Source organism: Phacochoerus africanus, chromosome 5, assembly GCF_016906955.1.
Source record: "Phacochoerus africanus isolate WHEZ1 chromosome 5, ROS_Pafr_v1, whole genome shotgun sequence".
NCBI classification, from domain to species: Eukaryota; Metazoa; Chordata; class Mammalia; order Artiodactyla; family Suidae; genus Phacochoerus; species Phacochoerus africanus.
In genome coordinates, this window is record NC_062548.1 from 65,059,661 (window position 1) to 65,085,113 (window position 25,453).

The 25,453-nt window shown below is 36.1% G+C and overlaps 1 long non-coding RNA gene across 1 annotated transcript; it reads left to right on the top strand.

Moving 5' to 3' along the window:
* Positions 1–3,904: 3,904 nt before the first annotated feature.
* LOC125126808 (uncharacterized) lies at positions 3,905–25,169 on the top strand. The gene is made up of 3 exons (XR_007134788.1): positions 3,905–3,963; positions 16,936–17,018; positions 24,788–25,169. It is a non-coding gene; the product is annotated as an uncharacterized LOC125126808 (long non-coding RNA).
* Positions 25,170–25,453: the final 284 nt, after the last annotated feature.

Below are 25,453 nucleotides of genomic sequence, written 5' to 3' on the forward strand. Positions count from 1 at the left end.
GAAAATACATAACAAGGTACACTGTACTCAAACTTTTATAAACTAAAAAAAAAAAAAATCTTAAGTGTGATAAAAACATCCTACTTGCAGGAAAAAATCTGAGTGTCAATAGATTTCCACTAGGAACTATGAAGACCAGAAGGAAGTGACTAAACATCACATTCCATATTCAGCAAAAGCAACATTCAGGGAGAGGGGAGAATCAAAATATTTGTAGAAGAAAGAAAACTAAGGGAATTAGTTACCAGAAGAACTACCATGCAAGAATGGCTATAGGAAGTTATCTGAACTAGAAGAAAGAAATGAAAACAAATTTTGGAACATCGTCAAGGAATAAAGAAAATGATAAACAAAAATATGGGTAAGTAAAATAGACATTTCTTTTGCATTTGGGTTTTTCTAATTTACATTTGATGAAGGAAAAATATAACACTGTTGGATATGGTTCTAAATATATAAAGATGAAATATTAACACAATTTAATTATAAATAGGACATGGTAAAAAGATATAAAGGGATGTAAGTTTTTACACTTCACCTGAACTGTTAAAATAATGACATGAGTAGACTCAGATAAGCTGTGTATACATAATTTAGACCTAAGGAACTGTCAAAACAGCTGTATGAAAACATCACATGTAAATCAAAATAAAATTCTGAAATATGTCAAGGAATTTATATGAAGGAACTAAAATGAAAAAGAAGAGTTAAATAAATCAGAAAGAACAGAGGGAAAACAAAAAATACAATGGCAGATAATCATAGGTCATAGACACGTGGATCAATTTCTTGAAAAATGTACACTAACACTGTAGCTCTGATTTGACCCCTACTGTGGGAACTTCCATAGGCCTCAAGTACGGCCCTAAAAAGCGGGGAGAAAAAAAAAAGAAAATAAAAAAAAAAACCCATTTAAAAATGGGTTAAAGGAATTCCCGTCATGGCTCAGTGGTTAACGAATCCGACTGGGAACCATGAGGTTGCGGATTCGATCCCTGGTCTTGCTCAGTGGGTTAAGGATCTGGCATTGCTGTGAGCTGTGGTGTAGGTTGCAGACATGGCTCGGATTCCGCGTTGCTGTAGCTCTGGCGTAGGCTGGTAGCTACAGCTCTGATTGGACCCCTAGCCTGGGAACCTCCGTATGCCCTGGAAGCGGCCCTAGTAAAGGCAAAAAGACAAAAAAAAAAAAAAAGGGTTAAAGACATGAGCAGATGACTTATCAAAGAATATGTACAGATGGCAGGGAAGCATAGGAAATGATGGTCTACAACATATGTCATCAGGGAGACACACATTAAAACAACAAATAGGAAATACTACACACCTGTTAGAAAGGCCAGGCTCTAGAACACTTAGCGCAGCAAATACTGGCAAGGATTTAGACTGACAAGAACTCTTTTTCATTGCTGGTGGCAATGCAAAATGGTATTGCCACTTTGAAACATAACTGAAAGATGATTTCTCATTTGAAAGTTTCCCAGAGAACTAAACTGACTCTTATCATATGATTCAACTATGATGTTTCTGTGTATTTACCCAAATCAGTTGAAACTTTATGTACCCACAAAAAGTTACATGTTAATATTTATAATTGACAAAATTTGGAAGCAATTAATTCATTGATATGTTTCATCAAAAAATTCAAATGTCGGTCAGATCTACCTAAATCAAAACCTGCCTTTTTTTAAAGTCAGGAAATTTTTTTTTTTTTTTTTTGGTCTTTTTAGGCATATGAAGGTTCCCAGATAGATTAGGGGTCCAAACAGAGCTGAGCTGCCAGCCTATGCCATGGCCACAGCAACAAGGGATCAGAGCCACGTTTACAACCTGCACCACAGCTCACTGCAACGCCAGATCCCTAACTCATTGACCAAGGCCAGAGATCGAACCCACATCCTCGTGGATACTAGTCGTGTTCATTAACTGCTGAGCCATGATGGGAACTCCAAGTCAGGAGCTTTTCAATAATTTTGGCTCACCTGTTTTATTTTGTGTTAGTTCAATAATATGTATACTAAATGTTCCTTGTTTAATACTATTTTTATTCTTTGTTAAAATCTAGTGAACTGGATGAGGTATTTATTATTTGTGATATCATATCTTACTGTATTTAGTATTAAATTAATAATTATATATTGGTTTTTCTTAAGTAGTGATGATTTTTTTTACTTTATGTCTTATTTTAGTCATTCTCACATCGGATTTCACAATCATCCCTACAAACCTAGATATTTCCTTTTGTTCTCTGCAACATCTGTTATGTAGATCCTATAAGTATTATCTTAGCTAAATATTAGATACATAAAATTTTTTATGTACCTCTTATATTCTATCTTACTCTTTACTTTTTTTTTTTTTGTCTTTTTAGGGCCACACTTGTGGCATATGGAGGTTCCCAGGCTAGGGGTCAAAGCCGCTGGTCTACACCACAGCCACAGCAACGTTCAGTTCCAAGCTGCTGCATCTGCAACCTACACCACAGCTCAAGGCAGCACTAGATCCCTAACCCAATGAGGGAGGCCAGGGATTGAACTTGAATCCTCATGGATACTAGTCTGGCTCATTAACTACTGAGCCACGACAGGAACTCCAGACTTGTTATTGTTGAACAGCACCAACTGCTTGTTTTTAATCAAGTGTATTGTAAATTCTAATTATCTCATGCATAATTTTTGTGTGGAAGTGACAATTTGAGTTATTTTAATCAAAAAGTTTCCATTCAAAAACAACTTCATTGGATAAATTTTATCTTCAAGATTAGTTGTGAAACAGATTGTTTTTAGAATCAAAGTATATATATATACATATAATTGTGTATTACATTATATTATACATCATTATACATTTATTAAAAAGTATACATAATATTGCAATATTACATATTATGTACATACATAGAATAGAAAATTTTGGTACTACAATTTATTTTTCCATTTAAAACTTTTTTGGTGTAAGGTGAATTATTGCAATCTTTAATTTGAATAATCTTGGCTGCTATAAGAAGCATCTTACACTATTCAGATAGCCTATAGTTTGAACTCACTGAATCCTCACTTAGCTTTACCTTTTGTCAGCTCCAGAATGGCACACACAGTTCTGTTATCTACTGAAGGGCAGCAGCCATGATTGTTATTATTGCTTCTGTGTTTACGTACATGGCCACTTTTTGGAGACAGGCAGCTTGCTTTTTTAAATCCTAATTTTACTAATGTTAACATTGAAATTTAGAGAGGCTATTATTGCCCAAGGCAATTCAGTCTGTAATTAGAAGATCTGAAACTTTTGATTTGTAGTTTAAAATTATCCTTTCGGTCTGCCCAGCTTCTCCTTATAGAACACACATCATCTGCTATTTGAGACAAATAAAACCCCAGTTTAATGGCACATTCTTTTCCCCTAATTGGGCACAACGCCCTGAAAATTTCTTTTTAATCTGCTGCACAAGGCTGTGCAAAATAAGATGCCTTAAAGTTCTTTCTCTCATTACCTTTCTCCTTTTCTGTCTTGGGCCTTTTTTAAATGTAGACCTCTTTGGAAACAGTGCGCCTGTGCTGTAATATGACCAATAGGAATGAGGCTGTATAAATCACCTTTCCTGGTAGTTGCCTGGGGATTAACAGAGGCTGTAGGCACTAAACTCCCTCCAGGTGGCAGTGTGCTCCAGGAAAGTCCTAATATGGAACACATCAAGAGGAAAATGACATTGACTGTTTTACTAAATTAGCTTTGCTACTTTAAAAATGTTATTGGGAGTTCCCGTCTGTGGCCAGCGGAAACAAATCCGACTAGTGTCTATGGGGCTGCAGGCTCGATCCCTAGATCCTTCGCTCAGTGGATTTGGCATCTGGCATTGCTGTGAGCTCTGGTGTGGGGCTCAAACGCTGCTGGGATCCTGCGTTGCGAGGCTATGGCTTAGGCTGGCGGCTGTAGCTTTGGTTGGACCCTTTGCCTGCGAACTTCCAGGTATGCAGCTGCGGCCCTAAAAAAGCAAAAAAAAAAAAAAAAAAGTTATCAAAGGTAGGCTCTGCCCAAGCTCAGCTCAACTGACACCATCATTATTCCTGTGTGAGGGCAGCTTGATGAGGGAACAATGACTTAGAGTACATAGTGGAAAGAACTTTAGCCTGGGAGTCAGATCACTTCTGAGTAATGGCTGTGCTACTCTCTACCTGAGTAATTTGAGGTCTGAGTTGATATGAGGCCTTACCCTAAGGTGTGGTGCTAATCTTCAGACCTAAGGCAATATCTTTAGGTTGGGGAGTTATTGTGGCATCCTTAGTTTGTGTGTCTGTGAAATAGTTGCCTATATAATATGATACCCATGATCAATTACAGATTTTATATTCTGAGACATAATAATGAGTTGGATTAAAATTCCCATATTATATCAGTTTACAGTCTCAATTAAATCAACATATTCTAAGGGAGGGGTTTGAGATGATTTTAAAAAGATATTATATTTTTTTATTTTTAAAATGTCTGTGATATTAAGAAACACCATTGTTTATAACCGCTTTCAAGGCAAAAAATGCATGCTTAAAAATAAACAACATATATTCCCCAGATAGCTGTTGGCAAATAACAATTGTCTAGTTTTAAAATTAGTATGATTTTAGTCTTCAATATCGTATCCTAGAATCTAACATTTCTTCACATCTAAGATTTATTCACACTCAGGTTCTAAAATCAACTCACTTTTGATACTTTACTGGTTTGCAAGACAACAAGGGGATAGGCTGCCTTTTTAGGTGATTTGTGTTTATGCCCTGTTTTTGCACCAATACAATTACCAGAGTCATTCTTGTAGTAAAATGAAGATGGAAGTTTTATCTCCATTTCTTATTTGAGTAAAATTATAGTTCTTTTTTCCCCCTAAGTTGAATTATACATCACTGAAAATTGAATGGCTTTTCTTGAGAGGCCACCGGGAACTTTTGTCAGATTTTCTATGCCTTTTTAATAGTCATTCACTACATGAGAATTAGCCATGCCAATCTCTCCAGTTTTGCAAATGCTTGATCTACTCTGAAAGGTTTGACAGTTACAGTAGCCTTTAATTGCAGTGCCTGACATATGTCAGGAAACACATTCTTATAAGTGTCTTAATGATGAGAGACTTCATATTTGGGGTTATCTATTCTTCCAAAGTCCTAAGAAGTATTCAGTTGTTACTTTATAAGATATTTTGTAAATTAGTTATTCTTCTGGACATACACATTCTCCTTTTAAAGTGAAAACTTTTTTGCTACTTTAATTCTATACTTTTTTGTATTTATAGTACATTTTATATATCCTATCTGTAGTGTTGCTTTTCAGTCTAAGTGTTGTAAAATATTTTCAGGGATGATGAAATGCAAATCTTAGTTACAATTCAATTGCATGTGTTGATAGCTGTGCAAATAGCTGAACTGACACAATAAATTCAGAAGAGATACCTTTTTCACATGGCGTAATTAATACATGCTCAACACTGAAGACTGCATTAGCACTTAAATCTTTTTAGCATGGGAAAGGTTATTTTGACAGAAATTTGTAGATGCATACTGATTTGGCTATAGTTAAAAGACAGGGCAGATAATATTTTAAAATCAGGAAATTACATATATCTGTGAATGTGTGCATATGTATGCAATAAATAAACATGTTTATTGTTTATTTTACTATTATATAAGCAAATAATACTTTAATCATAATATGGATGTTAATTTGGAATAAGGCAATGTAACATGTATCAGAATTAATAGGGCAGGGATCTCTCCAAACCAAATAGGGAGAGATTCAGTTTCTCTCTGGTACCTGTATTCTTATTACAAAATCTTTGCCACCACTTCCTCTTCCATGAAATATGCATATTTTTTCTCTAAAAATAAAGTCTCACAAATCTCAAAGTTTCACTTTCTAATGCATGCAATACACAACTACCCAGATATTAGGAATAAAACAAAGTCAGAACTCAGTAGTTGATACTTGTTTTAATCAGTGTATTTCCTTTTAAGCTGTGATTCTTCATACTTGGTTAGCATCCATTTTTCAGATTTCCGACATGCCATTTCTTCAGTAACCACTTATTCACAATCCTAGGAAAAGTTATGATAAACTTTAAAAAGAAAGATACATAGGTATTCTTATTGTGGCTCAGCAGTAATGAACACAACCATGGGTCCCATCCCTGGCCTCACTCAGTGTGTTAAGGACCCAGCATTGCTGTGAGCTATGGTGTAGGCTGCAGACACAGATCTCTCATTGCTGTGGCTGTGGCATAGGCTGGCAGCTACAGCTCCAATTCGACCCCTAGCCTGGAAACTTACATATGCTGTGGGTGCGACCCTTAAAAAAATAATAATAATTAAAAGTTCAAATGCAAACAAAAGCCCAAAAGACAAGTTAGATGAAATACACAATATCATGAACCTAAAAAAATAATAATACCATCATATATCTGGTAATCCCTGCCTTCCCAAGCTCTGGCACTATCTCACCTTGAAATCATAATCTGACCTTCCATTAAATGTAATTTCTACATGCTTGAAAGCATTCATGTAGTTCACACCTAGCCCCCTAGGAGGAGATGAGAAGTGCCTGTTTCCAGAGTGACAGAGGCCATGCTGATTAACCCATCACAAAAAATAAAAGCTGGCAGAAAGTACATAAATCAGGTCTGTTTGTTTTTGCCTTTTGAATTGCAGTGAGAATAGCTGAAGAACACTCAAATGAGACCAAGCAGAGGGTATTTACTCAGAGCTTGCTATATAGCAAGTGAGTCAGCCATCACTATTTGAAATTGGCAGAGATGCAAAGACTAGCACAGGAGTGAGAAAGTTTTATAGTGAGAAAGGTGAAGATTTGAAGTTGCCTTGATTGGGTTCTGTTGGCATGAGGAAGCTGGGGGCATGAGAACCATTAGTGGGGCATCCTATGTGATTGGCTTCAAAGCATGTTTGGGTTTCCTCTGGTTGGTCATGAGTTTGAATCATAGACAAAAATTATGGCAGCTGGTAGTCATTGACCACATCCTGAGGATTCTGGATCTACTGCTTGCAGAGGTAGTACTTTTGCTTCCCGGGCTGTTTGCTGCAGAGGTTATGGGTCAGAATTATATTGTCATATGTGGTCTGGTCATTGTCCATTTGTGTATTCAGTCTCTCATATATGTCCATATAACTTAAAATATGCCCCAAATTTCCAGCAATAATTTTGATACTGTCTTTGAAAAAGGTAAAACAAACAGCCTACATACTTTTCATCAGTCTATTTCAAATTTTCTTAAATTTTTGTTTGTTTTGGGGATAAAAAGGAGTGGAGATTGGAATGCAATTTTATTTATAAATGGTGATAATTGGGATTAAGTAAAATACACAGTTGCACAATTAACACTCATATGTTCAAATAAAGTACTATATTGGAACTTTCTTGGAATGATATATAATGTATGTTTTTTTCTGGTAATCATAAGAGGATATTTTTATATAACAGTTTACAGTGAAACTGAATAGAGGCCTAGAAAGGGGCAAGGCCACTTAATACTGAGGGGAATCATAGAAACCATCTAAATTGGAAGAAGATTAAGTAAAATATCCAAATTATCAAAGCCCAGTTAGTAGAAGAGTTAGTTGTGTTCTTCAAATCAGCCTAGTGTAGGGATCAGCAAACAATTTCTGTAAAGGACTATAATATAGTCTGTTGCATATTATTCTTTTCATACAACCCTTCAAAAATGTAAAAATCATTCTTAGCTGGTATGTTGTGCAAAAATGAGTCCTAGATTTTGACCCCTGTTCTAGTATATTAAAGAATTAAAGACCATATAAGGAAAGCAAAAACAAAGTTTTCAGTTGACTCTTATGCTCCACTCCCAAAATTGAACATCAGAAAAACCTATCAAAAACAGAAAAGTAAAACTATGTTTATTGAACCTACTGAAGTAAAGGAGACACCCACTTTGACCAGTTTTACCTGTCTCAGAAGGGAGAAATTTAGAAGAGGGGATGATACAAACAGATGGAAAGATATACCATGTTCTTGGATTGGAAGACTCAATATCCTTCAAATGACTATACTACTCAAGGCAATTTAAAGATTCAACAAATTCCTATCAAATTACCAATGGAATTTTTCACAGAACTAGAATGAAAAATTTTTTTAATTTGTATGAAAACACAAAAGACCCTGAATATCCAAAGCAATCCTGAGAAAGAAAAATGGAGCTGGAGGAATCAGACTCCCAATCTCAGACTAGACTACAAAGCTACTGTCATCCAAACAGTATGGTATTGATACAAAAGCAGAAATATAGATCAACGAAACAGGGTAGAAATAAACCCACACACCTATGGTCAGTTAATCTATGACAAAAGTGGCAAGAGTATACAATGGAGAAAATACAGTCTCTTCTATAAGCAGTGCTGGAAAAACTGGAGAGCTACATGTAAAAGAATGAAATTAGAACACTTTCTTATTCCACACACAAAAATAAACTCAAAATGGATTAAAGACCTAAATATAAGACCATATACTATAAAAACTCTTAGAGAAAAACGTAGGCCAAACACTCACTGACATAAAACACATAAATATCTTATCAGATCCACCTCCTGGAGTAATGAGCATTAAAACAAAATAAACCAATGGGAAATTTTTGCACAGCAAAGGAAACCACAAACAGCATGGAAAGACAACACACAGAATGGGAGAAAATATTTTCGAATGATGCAATTGACAAGGGATTAATCTCAAATATACAAACATCTCCTGTAGCTCAATATAAAAAGAAAAAATAGGCAGAAGATCTAAAAAGACATTTCTCCAAAGAAGGCACACGTGTAGCCAAAAAACACATGAAAGGATGCTCAACATCACTGATTACTAGAAAATTCAGATCAAAACTACTAGGAGGTACCACCTTACTGCAGCCAGAATGGCCATCATCAAAAATCTACAAGCAAAAAATGCTGGAGAAAAGGGAGCCCTCTTACACTGTTGGTGGGAATGTAAATTGATACAATTACTAGGGAAAACAGCATGGAGTTTCCTCAAAAAACTATCTATAGAACTACCTTGTGATCTAGTGATCCTACTCCTGTGCATATATCTGGAGAAAACCATAATTCAAACAGATACATGCATCCCAATGTTCATTGCAGCCCTATTCACAATAGCCAAGACATGGAAGCAACCTGAATGCCCAATGACAGAGGAAAGGATAAAGAAGATGTGGTACATATATACAATGGAATAGTACTCAGCCATAAAATAATGAAATAATGTCATTAGCAGCAACCTGGACAGATCAATGATTAATATACTAAGTGAAGTTAGTCAGACAGTGAAAATCAAACATCATATGGAATCTTAAAAAAAGGATACAAATGATCTTATTTGCAGAAGAGAAACAGATTCACAGATTTTGAAGACAAACTTCTCATTACCAAAGTGGACAAGCTGGATGGAGGGATGGCCTGAGGTTTGGGATTGGCATATCCACACTCTGGTATGTGAAATGACTGGCCAATAGGAACCTGCTGTATAGGACAGGGAACTCTACCCAATATTCTTTCTTTGATAATTTATGTGGAAAAAGAATCTGAAGAAGAATGGATGTGAGTACATGTATAACTGAATCAATTGGTTGTACAGCAGAAATTATCACAACATTTTAAATCAAATATACTTTAATAAAACTTTAAAAATTAAAAAAGAGAAGAGGGTATTATTGGATTAAGGCTTGTGTGGGGTCATTTTTAATTAAGACATCAAAAGATAAATCTTGAAAGGCAAGAAATGGTCTGAAATCAGGTAGCATTTATAACAAAACAACTTTAAAATCACAGGCACAACAAGGTGAGAATTTACAGTAATTATTGACAAGCAAAATGTTATTCTTAATAAGTAAGCTGCATAGTTTGCTCAGTTTTATTTTTCAGTAACATATGTCTTAGAGCAAATAGCTAAGAATGTTTTTCCCCCCAATTCTAGCATTGTTCAGAAAAACCTGCTAAACATGCTTTGTTTCACAATTGGTAGCATAGGATAGGCACAAAAGATTATTTTGACTTCAGTTCTCAGCACCTAAACACAAGTTAGTTATGAAAATTATCTGGAAAATGGACCAGCCATGTTTTTACAGCTCTAGCACCTAATAATAATGGTGCCTTGCACAGTGTAGATGACTGATGAAAAAATACTGAACATAAATATGATTTCAATTTGTAATCCAAAAGGATTTAATTAGCTAAAAACAGTGATTATATGTTCCATCATCTTCAGTTAAATAAAGGCTTCCTAAATAGAAATAAAATGGATGGAATTGAATGAGCAGCAATTAAGTTCTTACATAACAGCACTGGAGTTTATTGGGAAAAACATTTCTCCTTCTACTATTCTGGGTCTGCTTTCTTCTTATTATCTCTTTCGCTTTGAGACTGAAGCCTTCTAGTTCCACTCATGATAACACCAGCAAAAGAAACCAATATTCTTCTGCAACATACAAGCCTCTCAGTGAAAGAGTTGCTTACAGGTAAGGGCAGGGAGGTACCACCAGCTTAACCTATTCGTGCTGCAATCTGAAAGCAGTAATCTTCTAGATATCTTCATTTCCCAAGGTTCCCTTGCCAAGCCCTCAATTTAGAGAGAAAATCTATTTCTTATATTTCTAAGTGGAAATTCTCAGCTGATTTTAGATAAACTGGGCACCAGAGCTGTCAGCAACACACGTGGTGAAACCTCAGGATATGTTCTTTATTTCACATGTCACTTGGCTTTGCCTTGAATCAGCTGCCCTCTAACAATGGGTAATTATCTTTTTTTTTCTCTCTTTTTTTGGCTGCCTCTAGCAATGCATTCTCTCCCTCTTTGCTACGGAAAAGCCCACTCCCTGTGTGGATGCACATTCCCATCCACATATTTCTGCCGAAGAACAGGAAGAATGCATTTTGGCATGATTTTTTACAAACCAAAAAGCAAAACTGGAGGGAGACAAAACCATCTGAAGATAAGTTCAGAATAATCAACATAAAAACAAAAATTGAGGATTTGAGAATAAGGTCTCCAATGCAAGTCAATTTTAGCATGAATCACAGACCAGTTCGTGAATTAGAAGCTCTTATCCACCATAGGTTCTTAAGGCAGGGACCATCTTGCTCACATAATTACCATAACTCATAATTATATGAATGAATGAGCAAATAAATGAGCAGGGAGGAAAACAGGCATTGGCATGGAAAATAAGTTCCAGCAGATATTAGAGATTGAGGTTGAACATTAAAACCTAGACAATGCTGCAAACAATAACTAGGATTTCTCCCAAACATACGGAATGCATGAGGAAAACTGCAATGAATTGAGCCAGCATTTCCAGGGTGGCTTTGATTTAACATTTCATGGATCATGTCTTCTGGGTGTACACAGGGTTTCAACAGTACCCTGGCACCAAATGCCTAAAAAATTAGAGAAATATTATATAATTGGATAGATTTCCTTATTCACATCAAATTTTCAGACTTGTTTAGAGAAATAGCAAATCAAAATTTATTCAAAGGAATAAGAAATAGTCTTTTTTTTCTGTTATGGTCTATACGGGAAAAGAATCTGAAAAAGAATGGATGTGTGTATGTGTATAACTGAATCTCTTTGTTGTGCCACAGGAATTGTCACAACATAGTAAATCAACTACATTTCAATAAAACTTTTTTTTTTTTGTCTTTTTAGGGCCGCACATATGGAGGTTCCCAGGCTAGGGGTCCAATTGGAACTGTAGCTGCCAGCCTACACCACATCCAGAGCAACATGGGATCCAGGCCATGTCTGTGACCTATACCACAGCTCACAGCAACACTGGATCCTTAAGCCACTGAGTGAGGCCAGAGATCCAACCTGTGTCCTCATGGATACTAGTCGGGTTCATTAACTGCTGAGCCATGATGGGAACTCCTCAATAAAACTTTTAAAAATAAAAAAAAAAAGGTAGGGAAAAAAAGTTCCAAGACATTTGTCATCATTTTGTGCTTTTATAAATTCATAAAAGAGTAAATAAAGGGTATATAGTATTTACTATGTGTCATATTGGATGCCAAATATTTTAATACATTTTTTAATTTAGTTAATCAGCCCTACACATATCGTTTTGATCTCTATTTTACACATGAGCAAACCTAAGCACACTGTTAGTTAGTCATAGTGATTTGCCACATAGTCAAATCCAGAGGAGATTCAGGATTTGATTGCAGACAATATAGCTCTAAAATCCAGGCTCTAATTCACCATGGCCAGCTATGATTACCTCATGGGATTGTTAGTTCTTTGAACCGAAAGAGCATATGCAAAATACGCTTTAAAATGTTATAGCAATTTGAAAACACAAAAGCTTTCTTTTTCAGGTAAAAAATATATTTCAGGAGTTCCTGTCATGGCACAGTGGTTAACGAATCTGACTAGGAACCATGAGGTTGCGGGTTCAATCCCTGGCCTTGCTCAGTAGGTTAAGGATCTGGCATTGCCGTGAGCTGTGGTGTAGGTCACAGATGAGGCTCAGATCCGCGTTGCTGTGACTCTGGCATAGGCCAGTGGTTACAGCTCCGATTAGACCCATAGCCTGGGAACCTCCATATGCCGCGAGAGTGGCCCAAGAAATGGCAAAAGACAATATATATATATATTTCAAGAAGTTTATCAATGGTAATTTATTGACATGAGCCTGTGTGCAACAGCTAGATGCTTTAGGCAGTGGTGGTTGCCCTTATTGTTGTATAAAAGGGCATGGAACCAGGGGCTAGATAACTCAGATTCTACTTGGTGCTTTGAAACTAAATGTGTGAGCCAAGTTTCTTGGCTTCACTGATCCTCTGCTTTCTTCTCTAGACAAAAAATATAGTAGTAGACCAGCAGTCTCCATGCAAGGGCTGTAAAAACACTTTAAACAATACATGTAAAAATGATTTTGAAAAGTTAAACATACTCAGCGTATTTAATATACTGAAGCCTGCTTAGTAATGCAAATTTAAGTTATTTTGAAATAACCACCAACTTAGAGTGACTGAAAAGCTGGATTATTAAAAAAAAAATTGTTGTTTGAACAATAGAAAGCCGTCAAGGCACAAAAGAAATAAGATATACGGAAATAAGCTCTGATATAAGAAGGAAGACTATAGAAGTGGTCAGGTTCTGGTTGGTTTATTTGCATGCCTATTTACTTTAGGCATTCTTAATCTCCTAAACTTGTATTTGAGAGACTGAGACACAAGAGAGAAACTTTATTAAACTTACAGAAAAGAATCAGCATTCCAGGGCCACCAAAATGGAGACATCTTAATAAATGTCTTGTGATTTTAGGTGGAGCCATAAATATCTACATCATATGTATTAGTTTCCTATTGTTGGTGTTACAGATTACCACAAACTTAGTGGCTTAAATATAACAAAGTTATTATCTTGCTATTCTGGATGCTATCTTGCTATTCTGGATGCCAGAAGTCCAAAATGTGTTTGAGCTAACATCAAGGTGTTTCTTTCTGGAAACTCTAAAGGAGAATTTGCTTTGTTTGTTAGTTGGTTTTTTCCAGATTCTAGTGGTGGGCCACATTCCTTGGCTTGTGGTTCCCTTTCCTTTCCAAAGCCAGTAGTGGTTGGTTCAAGCTCTTTCATCCTGAATCACTCTGATGCTAAGATTCTTCTTCCTTTCTCTTCCAAGGTAAATACCTTATAATCAAACCTGCCCAGGTGAACAAGGATAATCCCCTAGTTTAGGGTCTGATGACTAGAAATCCTAATTCTCCACTGCCAAGCAAACTAACAGAATCAGTTTCTGGGAATCAGAGTATGCACTTCTTGGGGTGAGGGGGGAGCATTATTCTGCTGGCCACACACTAGGCTTAATATGTGCCATAATAAGACATGTTTTCCTAGGAAGTATGTTTGATATGAATACTATGAATCTCTGATTGAAGTATATTTGAGGTTGTTAGTGTTTCTAACTGGGCTTCATGTAAGAAACAGAAGTAAATTGTCTTTGAAGGATGAGAACACAATTTACACACTTAGGTTCTCTAAATTTTTTAGATTACCTGGTACCCCAGCAAAGTAATGAGGATTGTGAGAGGATAATACTTGAGCAAACAACATGTGACATATGAGACAATTAAAAAATAATAAAGTGATATTAGAAATTAAGGTTTTGCTACATGAGGTTTAAAATAACTACAATGAACACATTAGAATATTAAAGTAGACTTAGAAGTTATAAAAATAACCAAATGATAGTTCTATACCTAAAGAATGCCGTGATTAGAATTAAGAATTCAGGAGTTCCCAAGCTGGTTCAGTGGAAACAAATCTGACTAGTATCCATGAGAACGTAGGTTTGATCCCTGGCCTTGCTCAGTGGGTTAAGGATCTAGCGTTGCCATGAGCTGTGGTGTAGGTTGCAGACATTGCTCAGCTCCTACGTTGCTGGTGGCTGAAGCTCTGATGCAACCTCCAGCCTGGGAACCTCCATATGTTGTGGGTGCAGCCCTAAAAAGACAAAAAAAAAAGAATTAAAAATTAATCAAATATGTGTTTCAATTATCAATTTTTTGACTCAGTTCTAAATTCATTTTTTTTGGTAACTACTCTATGATAACTGAGAGGATGCTTTTATTTTTTATTTTGGCTACATCCACAGCATATGGAAGTTCCAAGGCCAGGGACTGAATCAGAGCTGCAGCTATAACCCAAGCCACAGCTGTGGCAATTCCAGATATTTTAATCCACTGTGCTGGGCACGGACTCAAACTTCACCTTTGCAGCAACCCAAGCTGCTGCAGCTGGACTCTTAACCTACTGCACCACAGCAGGAACTCCTGAGATGATTTTTATAAATATTTATCTTTTGCAAGTTAGCATGATGTCAAAAGTCAAGCCTTTTGAGTAGAGGGTGCTGGATGCACCGTAGGCAAGGGAATGCCATCTCTTCTTGGCTTTAAAGCAGATCACTTGGCAGATCCTACAGGAATGAAACTTTTTTCTCTCCATTTTTTGACCTGTGACTTTTTCCAGTGCTAGGTACCAGACAGCCACCTACCTTTTGTTCCAGTATTTAGTAACCACATGCTTTTTCTCACTTTCACTTTGGGGAATGGAAGTATATCTATTCCAGGCTTGAACCCATGCCTAAACTGCAGCCCCCAGCTCTCCTATAGCCCTATAATATGCCCATGCCAGAGGCCACATGATGCTGACAGGTACTGAGTTGGTTACCCGACTTTCATCCCTCTTGCCACTCCATTCCAAGAAGACAAGAAGCACACCAGGTTCCTACAGAAAGAGACCTCACCAGCTCCCAGCTCCAGTGATGTTAAGTGGTCCTCCCTCCCTCCTCTGCCTTTCTGTGGGCTTCTAGCCTGTGTCCCAGAGGGCTGGGCAGTTTCTGTTTGCTCATTGGTTGTGAAACAGCTCCGAGAGGGCAACTGTTTGAAGTTATCCTCCATCCAGTGGGCTTTAGCTATACCAATTTCAACAAGATCTGCCCCTCTTTTCCAAGTTTATCTTACCTCAGGTACTCCCTCTGAGCTCTAGAATCTCCTTTATAGTTAGTCTTCTATCATAGCTTAATTTTTTTATATGAATCACCACCTATTTAAATAACTGCATGGTTATGGTCTCCTCATTAGCCACAGACTGATTCAATGCACTGAATACCAGACATGGCTAGAAAAAGAATTAGATAGCTAGAAGGCATCTCAGGAAAAAAAGTACCTAGTCTAAACCAGAGAGAGAGAATTTTTTTTAAAGCAAAAAGACTCAAAAAGCAACAAGAGAGAAAGGGGTGCAAGAGAGATATTGGAAAATAATTATTAAGAATTTTGTAATATCAAAGAAATACATCAAGCAAAGATTTGAGAAATATTGTGGAACTCAAACAGAATGAATACAAAGAAAACCATACTCAAAGGCGCTATTAAAATGTTGCAGAAAATAAAAAAAGAGAAACTTATAAAAGCAGTCAGGAAAGAAATGTCACTTTGGTGGTGAAGCAAGAAAACTGGAGGATTTTACAAGGTATATAAGGGGAAAAAAGCCCAAAGACAATGAAGTTTTACCTTCAAAAACTTTTTAAAAATCTCTTAATCTGGAGTTCAAAATAAAATAACAATATGTTTAATTTTGAAAGATATTTTCAGCAAAACAGAGACAAAATATTTGTTAGCAAAGATATAAAGTCCATAAAAATATACAACATTTTGAGATGAGAAGTATAAAATTCTAGGGAGAAAAAGAGAGAAGCAGGAATAAAATGAAGAAGAAATGATCCCGGAAATATTACACAGACAATTTAAAATAATAATAGGTGGGAAAATAAGCAGTAAGCTGGTAGATAGATGGGCAAATAGACTAGATAGATAGACAGCATTCGACTTAAAGCAACAATAGTATAAAAGGTTTGAGGAGGGTACAAAAAGTTAAATTCTTCTGAGAGCCTTATAATGTCTTGGCAGGGGTAAAATTATTCATTCAAAGTAGTTCTCAACAAGCCACAGTGCATGATATAATTCGTACTGTAAACAAAATGTAAATAGTAAAACCATGCATAAAAGCTAGCCCAAAATGACTTACCTTGAATCTAAAATAAACGGATAAAAATAGGAAAATAATATAAAATTAAATGCCAAAGTAGAAAACAAATAATAAAATGGTAGGTTACAAATATACCAGTAATTATATTAAATACTTCCTCATTGCCAGCTTACGGAATTGTAAGAAAAAAAAAAAAAGAAAAGAAAAGGAAGCAAGCACAGACCAACAGCAGTTTCACTGAAAAAACTTGAAACATTTTAGTTACAGGTTGTACCCCTTTTACCAAACAAGACGCCTTCAATTACAAGAGATGAAACAGATGCCCATCTTTCAGCTCAGAGACAGTACCCCCTCCATTTCTCACTGTTGATGCTGTGTTTGTCCTATTAGGAGCAAGAGACATTTCATAGACCTTCCAGTGCACCTGGAACTCATCAATAAGACGTTTCACAATAATTACCTCTGATAAGCAGGTAAGTTGACTTGATATGTCACATAGTTAAGTTTCATCATTTATCTTGACTGACTAAATTCCAAGAGCACTATTATGAAAAGGTCATGCTCCCAAGTACATCTGGGTCTCAGATAAAAGTTCAGTCCAGTTCTTAGTTCTTTAGCTGTACCATAGAAACACTAATTATAATAAACTAGTCTAAGCTATACCAGTGTCAGGAAAAATAAACTTCACAGCAAGAAATACATTTTATGCAGATAAAAGCGTCCATTTATCAGAACTATATAACATTGCTAATGTATGCATCCATTAAAATAATGTATGTAAAGCAAAACTCATCAGAAGTAAGTGGTGATAAAGTCAAATCCATGGTCATATTCAAATATTTGAATGTCCTACTTCCACGCTTAATAGAACAGGCGGATATAAACAATTACTAATAGCATAGAATAGCCAAACAACAACTTTAAAAGTTTGATCTAGGAATTCCCTGGTAGCTTAGTGGGTTAAGAATCTGGTATTATCACTGCTGTGGCTTGGATTGTTGCTCTGGCACAGGTTTGATGCCTGGTCTGGGAAATTCCAAAGGCTACAGGTGTGGCCAAAAAAAAAAAAATACATTTTGAACTAATTGACATATACAGAAAATATGTACCCAATTACAGTGGACTAGATATTAGTATTAATTACTCATAGAATAGGTACTCAAACTAATCATATTATGATCCACAAAGCAAGAAATTGACTCATGTAAATTGTGTTCTTTGAGCACAATGAATTTAAGATGGAAATAAATGCAAAAAAAGAACACAAGAAAATCCTCATGGAAGGAAAAAATTAACGGATGGTTGGTAGAATTGTCTCAAGGTTCAAAGATACCTGGAGATTTGCTTCTTGACCAATCCTCCTTGTAATACTAATTCAAATGTTACATACCAGATTTAAGACAAATCTGAGTCCTCTTGAAGTTACTATATGTGGAAGTAAATACATCTAATTTCTTGATAAAAGCGTTTATTGAATAACCTGTACATTAAGAGTAACCTATATTTGATGTGATACAGCTGTAGCAGAGACTGAAAAAAAAAATCACATATTTCAAAGGGTTCTATGACTAAAAAGATAGAAAAAATTAAAGGAAGGGGCTTTCGAGTACCTAAAACAATGGTGGCTGATAAGCTACCTAGTTGGTGACATTTCTTCCCAAAACAATTTTTAAAAATGAAAATGAGGAGTTTCTGCTATGGCACAGTGGGTTAATGATTCTGCTTGTCTTTTGTGGAGGCTCTGGTTCAATCTCAGCCGTGCACAGTGGGTTAAGAATCCCACATTGTTACTGTGGTGCAGGATGTGGCTCCGGCTCAGATTTGATCCCTGTCCTGGGAACTTCCATGTGCCACGGATGCAACCCAAAAAGAAAAACAAAAAAAGGAAAATGAAAAGTGAATTTATATCAAAACCATGTTTTCTGTCTTATTTGAAGACGGAGAATACCTAAACTTCAAAATAATTGTGAATAAAAAGGGCAGTTCATCAAATATCAGCATATGCTTACTCAAATTTCTGCCCTATCCTCACTCTGCTGCAGTGCTAATGCCAAGCAAAGGCAAAGCAAGGGAAAAAATAAACACAAAAGCAAAAGAAGGGAAAGACAGAAATGGAAAGCTGTAACAGTGGGCTAAAGACTCAGCTTACCTTAAATCTAAAAATGCAAAAAAAAAAAAAATGTTTAGTAGGAATTTCTATCTTGGCTTAGCAGGTTAAGAACCCAAACATAGTTTCTGTGAGAATGCAGCTTAGATCCCTGGCCTCTCTCAGTGGGTTAAGGAACTGGCTGTTGCTCCAAGGTGCAGCTTAAGTGGCAGATGTAGTTTGGATCCACCGTTGCTGTCGCTGTGGCACAGGCCTCAGCTGCAGCTCCATTTCAACCCCTAGCCTGGGAATTTCCATGTGCCATGGGTGTGGCTGTACCAAAAAAAAAAAAAAAAAAAAAAAAAGAAAGAAAAAAGAAAGAAAGAAAAGAAAAGAAAAAATATTTGGTAAAATCACAACATGGACTACAGAGATAAGACTTCAAAGTATATATACTTAAGAACTCAAAAACGATTTTGAGGGAGCAGCCTACAAGACACTTTGCTTTTGAGAGACAGTAAAGGCAAAAAAGGGGGATTGTGCTCTTTGGTAATTTGTTAGTGAAGAGTTAAAGAAACAAAAGGGGGAAATTTAGTGCCCTGGGAGATGAGAAAACAACAAAACTAGAGAACTCATAGCTCTTTTCCCCTCCAAGAAAATAAACAAAACCCACCAAAGAATCAGGACTTTGTAATGACAGAAAATGGTACCATTAAATTAAAAATCTGGTTTTAAAAAAAAAAGTCTAGTAAAAAAAAAAATCTAGTAAACAAAGTTTAGCCAGTTCATACAGAGATAATATTTTGAAAAGCAAAATTTCACATCTATCATGCCAGAAACATTCCTCCCTCCTCCCAAATGAAAGGATCAGCACTTCCTGAATTGAAGTGGTCCATGCTCAGCTACGCTTGTCCCAGGTAGCTATAAATATCCCATTGTAGAGTGGTTTTCAGAATCTGATGCTGTGCCTTGGTCAAGAAAGCACCACCATGCCTTCATACATATGATGTTTCTTGTACTACATCCTTTTGGAAAGTTGAATAAACTTGGTTCTGAGTGAGGTGTATTGCATCTCATGGATTTGATTTTCACTCAGAATTGGAGACCATTGCCACTGGTGAAAGTGCAACTCAAAGTTTTGGAAATTAAAAAATGCCCTTCAGTAAATAGTGACTCTGAGAAGAAATCACAATGGTATTAGAAAATGCTTTGAACTGAATTAAATGAACTTATGGCACATCGAAACTTATGCATTGTGCATAAAGTTGCATTTAAAGAAATGTTATATCTTTTTTTTCTTTTTTCTTTTTAGTGCTACACCTGTGCCATAAGGAAGTTCCCAGGCTAGAGGTCTTTTTAGTGCCACACCTGTGGCATAAGGAAGTTCCCAGGCTAGAGGTCCAATAAGGGCTGCAGCTGCTGGCCTATGCCACAGCTACAGCAATGCCAGATCTGATCCACATCTGTGACCTACACTGAAGCTTGCTGCAATGCTGGATCCTTAACCCAATGAGTGAGGTCAGGGATCAAACCTGCATCCTCATGGATACTAGTCAGGTTCTTGTCTGCTGATCCACAATGGGAACTCCAGAAAAGTTATATCTTTTCATGAATATATTAGAAAGAAACCCCTGAAAATCAATGATATAAACATTTATTTCAATAAGTTAGAAAAACCACATTCAAAAGTGCAAAGAAGGAAATGATAATTTTAAAGAAATAAATGAAGTAGAAGATAAAAGTTGGTTATCTGAAGAGCATATAAAATAGTATTTTCAAGACAAATGAATAAAAATATAAACATCAGGAAATTATTAGGGGGAATCTCTGTAAATCATATGTATACATATATATATATATATATAAATGACATGAGGATATTTTGAATAGTCTTATGCCAATAAATATGTTATATTTGGAAGCTGTACTAGTTAAAAACAAATATTCAAACTTTGGACTTTTCCAAAATTAAGAACTTTTGTTTATCATACACCATTGTCAGTGTTAGCCCCAGAATGGAAAAAGGCATTTGGAACAGCTATAATTAAAAATACGTTTATATAGAGCCTATTAAAAAGAAAACTTTAACAAAGCCATGAAAAAAGAAAATTTCCAAGTGGGGGGGTGAATAAAGGACAACACATTAGAACAGGCACTGTAGAATGGATGGGATATTCAAATTAACAAACGTGAAAAGCCATTGAATCTTATTAAAATTTAATGAAATGAAAATTAAAAACTAGCAAAACATACTACTAATACCTACTGGAATTGTTAAAATTTAAAAGGTTGACACCATTAATTTTGATGAAGTTGCAGAACAAATGGAACTCCCAAACATGCCAGAGGGACTACGTGCTGATACAAATCCTTTGGGAATCTTTTAGCACTAACTAATAAAGCAGAATAAATATGACTATAATACCTAATCATTCCATTGTTAGGTAGTTAGCAACATAAATATACCCCAGTGTGAACCAGACATAAACACAAAAAGGTCATAGCACCTATTGCTCATATTAACTTTAAATTGGAAACAACCCAAGGAACCATCAGTAGTAGAATGGATAAATAGATTATAGTATATTTACTCAAAGCAATATTCTAACAAATTAACAGGAACAAAGTATTGTTAGACTCAACAAAGACGAACCTTACATACATCATTTTGAACAAATGTCTGATTCCATTATTTAAATTTAAAAATAGGCGAAAAATCCTCCATGCTAGAATTCAGGATAGATTTTTCCTTTTGGAAGGCAGGCAGAGGTAGACTTAGGAAGATGTCTCAGTGGCTATTTCTTGGGTGCTGGTTAAAGCCTATGTCTTCATGAGCATTCAGGTTACAAAACTGTGTTCCATTTTTAACAATTCATTCTGATATACAATTGTTATTTGAGTTTTTCCAGTGGATATGACACACTGAGATGATTGTTAGATTTTTATAGCAATAAATTATTTTAAAATTAAGGTGTGTACTTTTTTTTTTTTTTTTTTTAGGCACAAGGCTACTGCATAGTTAGTAGGCTACAGTATGTGTAAACGTAAGTTTTATATGCACTGGGAAACAAAAAAAAAATCGATGTAACTCACTTTATTGCAATAGTTGCTTTGCTGTGGTCTGGACTTGAACCCACAGTATTTCCAAGGTATGCCTGTAATCAGTAACCAGAAAGTAGTCTAGGATAAAGGTTTTAAAAATGAGTTAGCAGAGACAAATATATAACTTTATATAAGCTAAGGAAAGAGAACATTTCATTAAAAGAACAAGTTTGAAGACTGATGGGGGATATTCAGAAGATCATGTACCTGGCCAGTGCAAATGATGAGTAGGACCAAAAGCTCATTGGTTCAACATCATCTATGAAAGGTTATAAAACTATACTTCAATGTGTTGATTTCAAGGCATCAGGGATTTTTTTAAGTAAGCATCTTGGTTTTCCTAGTAGACCATCCTGGATCTATGGTCTATGTTTATGAATTTGTCTAAAATCTTTTAAACATATTTCTATTTGCAGTGAAAATACCAGGTTTTGTGACAATTAAAAAACAAATTGCATTTAGTACTTCCTTGAGAAAAATTCACTTATTCCTGACATTTTAGATTATGAATGAATGAAATTTTCACTTCATCAGCACCACATCAACCCAGCTGGACCAATAACATTAAATATAGAATTGAGAATGAGAGAATTGCTCCCCAAAGAAAAACAACAAGGAGAATGCATCCCAAGTGCTGGGAAATTTATCCATAAGTCTCTCTTGGGACTCAATTGACATTGAAATCCAGGTAAATCCCTTCAGATTGATGCTGTGTCTCAGATTTAGCACTCTTACAGCAGCTGTGTACATCTTCCGTCCTGCCACACCAGGAGCCATTCCTAAGAGATAAAAAGACACAACTATTCTTTTCTGCTAAGGAATGGATGTCATCAGGCAGATTTGTCATCCCTCAGTGAAAGAAAATTCTATTGCATTTTATAGATTCGAATGTTCAAGAAACTGCCATTTAAATAAAAGACAGACAGAAAAGCTAGAAGAGCTGGAAAGATAATCCTTAGTGGAAGGAATGAAGTTTATTGCTTAAGAAGAGTTCAAAATTGAACACTGCTAACCGGATTATAAAACCAGTTCCTTGCTAGAATGGTTCTGTTAACTTTAACAAATGTTTATTATACATACAGTACAGTTATTGTAAAGGCCTAAAAAGAAGACCTCATAGCTTAACAAATTTACACCAAAGGGAAATAGAGGGTGTGCAACTTGGATTTTGACACAAGATGTAATCAAAGTAGTAGCATAGTCTGTCTATGAGATTGATATAGTTGTAAGAGAAATAATTTGTTATTGAAAGATGGTCTACAAAATAGTTAAGACCCTGGTTATTATAGATGGTGGATAGGTTTGATGCCCCCATGATGGTACCTTTTGTGCTTTGCAGCACTCACTTCTGGGAGGAAGGTAGGAGACTTGTAATCAAGGCCAAAGAACTTCATTGATAATTTACTGAATTCTAAACCTTTCCCTTTTAGAAATTCACTGTTACTAGAACTTTTCTAGGGTGATTTAGGTTAACTTTCAGGAAAGAGCATGGAGGCTATGCAAAGGAGATTTCCCCTGGGTGAAGGGGGGTCAGCCCTGATGACAGAGTTTCAACATGAAGGTCAAGATGGAAGCAAGGCAATGGCTGGTTTTGAAACAAAGCTTGGCCAAGACTGGAAGCTCTAGGTAGCCCCAGCTATGTTGAATTGGCAGAAGGGCTCTGGGAATTGTGGCTGAGAGATTAATACAGATTAGCTAGCACTAACACTGCAGATCCAAGGGTAGGGCTCTTCTTTGTCCACTGTGGGAATCTGTGTCAGTTGGGGTGTCATTATAGCAGTGAAAAATGCAAGAACAGATTTTATGGGATCAATTTTCAACAGTGACTGTGTGGCACTGTAACCACCAAAGAATGACTCAGGAATAGATATGACACAACCACAACCCTACTTTCCCAAATCAAGGTGACCTTTGGAGGAAGAGATTCTGGAGCTTGGATTTCTCAGGAACATATACCCAGTGTGTGTGTGTGTCTCTCTCTCTCTGTGTATACTTACATATTCTATGCAAAAACATTTAGTGGGGTCTGTATGATGATACAGGCATGTTCTTAGTGGCTGGTGATAAAAGGGTGAATGAAGGAATATGCAGTGGTCTTTACACACATGCGTGCACACCAGAGGTCACTTTTTAATTCAGTTACCTGATCTCATCTGAGCTATATACCACCATCCCACTTTACAAATGATAACAACAAGGACAAGAAATAGAGATACTTGATGGCCAGGAAGGGGGGGTAGAACCATAATGCACTCATCAAAATTCAGTCTTCTACTTATATCTCCAACATTACACAAATCCATTCAGATTATTGATGTGCTTAATCACCAAAGGAGTGACTGTTACCATTAGAATAAGTGACAAACTATACAAGAAAGATTAACACACCCCACTCTCTAGTAAATACTCCGGGCTCCCATCTGGCCACTCTTACATCCTCTCTCTCTTTAAAGTACCCCAATTATCACCCAATCCCTCAAACATACAGCATCTTGTACACCTTAGCATCTTGTACTCATTCGTGTCACTTGGCATGTTTAGTTTTAGTAATAATTACGAGTAATTATTTATTTAATATCTGATTGCCCAGCTGTACTGCAGGTCCTGTCGGCAGTTCCACTGAGGTATTGTTTACTTGGTCTATGCCCAGTGCTTTGCCCAGTATCTGGGACATAGTCCGTGCTTTCTACATTTCTCAAGTCACACACTAACTCCAAATAAGAAAATTATCTTCCTCTGACATTTTATAGCATCTGGTCCTTTGCCACCTCTCTGAGAGCAGGCAGATTCCACCCACCTCCTTTGGTTACCCTGTGTAACTTCTGCCCCATCTTCCAAATCCAATTTTAGACTCTCTGGGACAGTTATTTCCCCATCTTCCCATCTTCACTCGTTTGCTGTTAGAAACACACAATCAACATTTGGTTACATTCATTCTTTTTATTAAAAAAATGTTTATTTCATGAGTATGTTTGCTTTTACCTCAATGAGATTCAAGATTTTTTCTAAAAAAACAAAATTCTGAAAGCCTTTTGTCCTTATTTTTTTTTATAGAGTCTTGTGCCTGCTGGGAATCTTCAAGGTGATGGATAACAACATGCTGACATTGATTTGGAAGACATCGAAGAGTAGAGAGCAGTTAGGAGACAAAGGTTTTTGATAAAGCACGTGGACTGGAACTGATCAAAGACACGTCTTAGGAATGACAGCCCTTTTCTTTTTTTAAATTTTTTCTTTCCTCTTTTTTCTTTTTTTAAGAGGCTGCATGTCTACAGATTGTGGTGAACATTTCAAAACATATCTGAGCAAATAACAGTAGATATTTGTCTCTCAGGATGCATCTGTGAGAAATGTACTGAAAAAGTCTTATCTAAAAACTAATAAGAAACTCAAGGTTAATAGGAGACATATTGTTTGAGAACTCCACACGCAATATTTGCAGAAGTTCAAATTTAACTTCATGTGAAAAAGCAACACAGAAAGAGAAGCAAAACCCTTTGGAATTTAAATCACTTACAATCATCTGTGTATTTGGACCCTTTATTCAAATGTTTTTTGGAGTTTTCAAACACTGAATTTAATCAAACTCAAAAGTACAGAAGTTGGCAATCTGACAGAAAGGGAATAATTGAATAGACTTTCTTCTTTCAACATGAATAGAACTTGTGGACGGAGGAAAACTATTTGTTCCCTATTCATTCCCTGTCATAAATCTATAGA